The sequence below is a fragment of the Oncorhynchus clarkii genome, chromosome 20 (genome assembly GCF_045791955.1).
Source record: "Oncorhynchus clarkii lewisi isolate Uvic-CL-2024 chromosome 20, UVic_Ocla_1.0, whole genome shotgun sequence".
Classification (NCBI taxonomy): domain Eukaryota; kingdom Metazoa; phylum Chordata; class Actinopteri; order Salmoniformes; family Salmonidae; genus Oncorhynchus; species Oncorhynchus clarkii.
Window position 1 is genome coordinate 62,822,608 of NC_092166.1, and position 3,790 is coordinate 62,826,397.

Sequence of the window (3,790 nt, forward strand, 5' to 3'; positions counted from 1 at the left end):
CAACTACTTGGTTTACAGAAAGCATACTTTCAAACTAGTCACCTGATTTGTATCTGAATTAGCCTTAACAAAATGTTCTGGACTAGCTGGCTATTTAAGCTAGAGACATTCAAATGTGATCAAGTCGGTTAATGCATTTCCCCATATATCCAGCTGATGTTCACTTTGTGTTCAGCAGAGAGAGTATTCAGAGGTGGTTTTGGCTGCACACACATTAATAGACATGCTCTCTTATGCATAGTGAAACACTTAAATCTCTTTCTGATAGTTGTCACTATCTTGTATACCTCTTCCACTTCCCTACACTGTTTCTCATTACAATTTTGAGAGTAAATATAATCAAACGTAGACTTAGACGTAGATCAATGTGAATTTTCTCCATTTTACTTGCAGGTCCTTTCTGAACCTCTTCCCGGAGGCAGGCTGCCTCTGGAAAAATAGCAATGAACCCTTCTTCCAGAACACCAGGCAAGAATACAAAGGCCTGGATACCTTTTATTCAGTGTACACCTAAATAAGTTGTACGGCTTCCTGGACATCCTTCAGAAGCAGCCAAATCTCTACAAGAGTCTCTCTGTCCCTGGGGAAGATTTCAGTTAGTGAATTTGTTTTATTACTAGTTATGTTGTATGAGACAGTCAGATTCATTTATACATTTAATTTATTCTTTTTCAGCCGGATGCTGACTATGTAGTCGGCCTCATCGCTCCTGAAATGAGCAGGAGAGGAACCTTCAGGACTGCCATAGTCAGAAACTTTAAGGACTTTGTTCAAGATGTGGAAAGGTGAGCCTCAGCCTTTGAATTATTATATTTATAAATGTTTTGTTAATTGTCAACAGTAATGGTCATAAACCAACAGGATTGGGAAGATAACTGAACACATTCAGTTGCTGATTACCAGTTTATATTGATAACATCTCTTGGATTACTCACCTAGTAACATAGTCCAATTACTTTGCCTTCAAAAGCCATAGAACATACTATACTATGAACACAGCATTGTTTTTCACATTGACTTTGTCACCATCGCACACACCGGTAACTGTGTTTCAGGAGGAATGGAGGAAAAGGCGGTGCACAGTGAACTTGGAGGAGAGGAAGAAGATGGACAAGTGGAGCTATCCAGTCGAACAGTTTTCACTGTCCCTAAAGTTATGTTATGGGTCAGGGACAAGTATTTATACAAATAAGTTTTAAATGTAGGCCATAGACACTCACTGTAAATAAGACAAATAAAACCCAATATTTTACCCTTTTGACCTCCATGCAGCAAAGTGGCACATCCCAAATTATGCTGAGCTGCAGGTCACCAGTCTATGGTCCATGAAGTGTCAGTCATGGTGCAGCATGGTGTATTGTCCAGAAAATGTTAGAATTTTCAAACTAGTTTTCATTGGGACGGCAGATAAAGCAATCGCTTACATGTGAACACAGAATCCTACTCATTACTCCACCTGCTTAATTGCATCACTTGTTTTTGTTACATATTGTATCACATGACATTCTGTTGATTTGTATCTATTTGAATGTTTATTTTCTGTCAAAAGGATTACCTTTTCCCATAGTTAAAAATGTAACTTAATGACTGCAGCTATTTGTATTCAAACACTTCCATTTCAGTCATTTAAATAAATGTTGTCCATAGTGTGGTGGTAGAATGTGCTGAGCTGGTCTGTAGCCTATTCTGTGTTGGACTGTGATTGGCCTCTCAGACTCCTGGTATGTCTGCACCCTAACACAATGCAATTGTGTTCTGGAACTGTTGCTTGTAAAAATAACTTGTGTAGCAATAGGATTGTATTATCTCATTATATAAGGGACATGTAACCATTTACTCTTTGAGTTCTTCCCAGTGAAATCAGAGATCTCCCTTGCAGCTCCTTGATTAAATATTTTTCTAATATACAATTAAATTGTCTGCCTGAATCTTTGGTTATTAATGTTGTGGAAAATTTGATTCAGACAATTGGTCTCATTTTGCTGTGACCCCATTTCATAACACTGCAGCAATTTAGAATGACTAGAGAGTTATTCCTTGCAACAGTATCAAGCAGAGGTATAAGGATAATTCAGCCATAAGTAGCAGCACATAATTCAAAACATAAATATGGTGAGGTTGGGTCGATGGCTGCTCTGAGCAGTGGGCATTCCACTGGTGGGACCACAATTCCCTGGCCATGCCCTGCAGGGGAGGCATCGACCCTGTCCAAGTTGTTTAAATCATGTAAATGTACAAACTTTTTTTGTTGTTGATAATACTGAATTACATTACCAGGGAAGGTGACAGGATTATGTGCTTGTTCCATAGCTGGTTGGGAGTCTGATTTTGTCTAGGTGTCTAGGTCTGCTTGGAGGCACGGGAGGAATACAGTGCACACAGAATAGGCGAAGGCTGTTTGACGGGTCAAGGGAGCCCTCATCTTCCAAACTGTGTAGGACACTGTAAAATATGTTTGACATGGCGACCCACACATCCCGTCATAACTGTTCAAACCTGAAAATATATGAGAGAACATTTAATGAAACATTCAACTTCATACCCAGTCCTCTGTCCTACACAACTCACTATTATTTTAACCTTTCTGAGCTGTGCCGTGGGGGAGATCTTTGTGGGCTATACTCGGCCTTGTCTCAGGATGGTAAGTTGGTGGTTGAAGATATCCCTCTAGTGGTGTGGGGGCTGTGCTTTGGCAAAGTGGGTGGGGTTATATCCTTCCTGTTTGGCCCTGTCCGGGGGTGTCATCGGATGGGGCCACAGTGTCTCCTGACCCCTCCTGTCTCAGCCTCCAGTATTTATGCTGCAGTAGTTTGGAAGCTAGGGTCAGTTTGTTATATCTGGAGTACTTCTCCTGTCCTATCCGGTGTCCTGTGTGAATTTAAGTAAGCTCTCTCTAATTCTCTCTTTCTCTCTTTCTTTCTCTCTCTCGGAGGACCAGAGCCCTAGGACCATGCCTCAGGACTACCTGACATGATGACTCCTTGCTGTCCCCAGTCCACCTGGCCGTGCTGCTGCTCCAGTTTCAACTGTTCTGCCTGTGATTATTATTATTTGACCATGCTGGTCATTTATGAACATTTGAACATCTTGGCCATGTTCTGTTATAATCTCCACCCGGCACAGCCAGAAGAGGACTGGTCACCCCACATAGCCTGGTTTCTCTCTAGGTTTCTTCCTAGGTATTGGCCTTTCTAGGGAGTTTTTCCTAGCCACCGTGCTTCTACACCTGCATTGCTGGCTGTTTGGGGTTTTAGGCTGGGTTTCTGTACAGCACTTTGAGATATCAGCTGATGTACGAAGGGCTATATAAATACATTTGATTTGATTTGATAAGGAGATGTAATTGGTCTAAGTATTCTAAGGCACTTTGCATTTCTACTTCACCATCTCCAGTTGAATTTACCTGTTTCAACCCCATCACTGCACTTCCACCACAATTTATTTAATCTAATAAACTGCATGGTTTCCAGTGGCATAGTGGGAGGACCACACAGCACTGTATCATCACGTGACTCGAAGTTTACTTCGATATGGTTATTATATAAATATTTACCCATAAAAGCGTTTCCACCGCCAGTTCTCGTACATTTTACCGGCAAGAAGATCGCACCATGTCCAACAAACAAATGATCGGTCAGCATTTATCAAATTGTACCAAAACTTCCTGTTTCTATCAGAGCTGTCATAATTTTATACGGTACTTGCCTAAGGCAATTAAGGTCACAGTTATGAAAACTTAGGACACTAAAGAGGCCTTTCTACTGACTCTGAAAAACACCAAAAGAAAGAT

General features: G+C 41.0%; 1 long non-coding RNA gene across 1 annotated transcript; it reads left to right on the top strand.

Moving 5' to 3' along the window:
* Positions 1-408: 408 nt before the first annotated feature.
* On the top strand, positions 409-1,867 carry LOC139376674 (uncharacterized). Its single transcript, XR_011627955.1, has 3 exons — positions 409-595; positions 676-785; positions 1,056-1,867. It is a non-coding gene; the product is annotated as an uncharacterized lncRNA (long non-coding RNA).
* Positions 1,868-3,790: the final 1,923 nt, after the last annotated feature.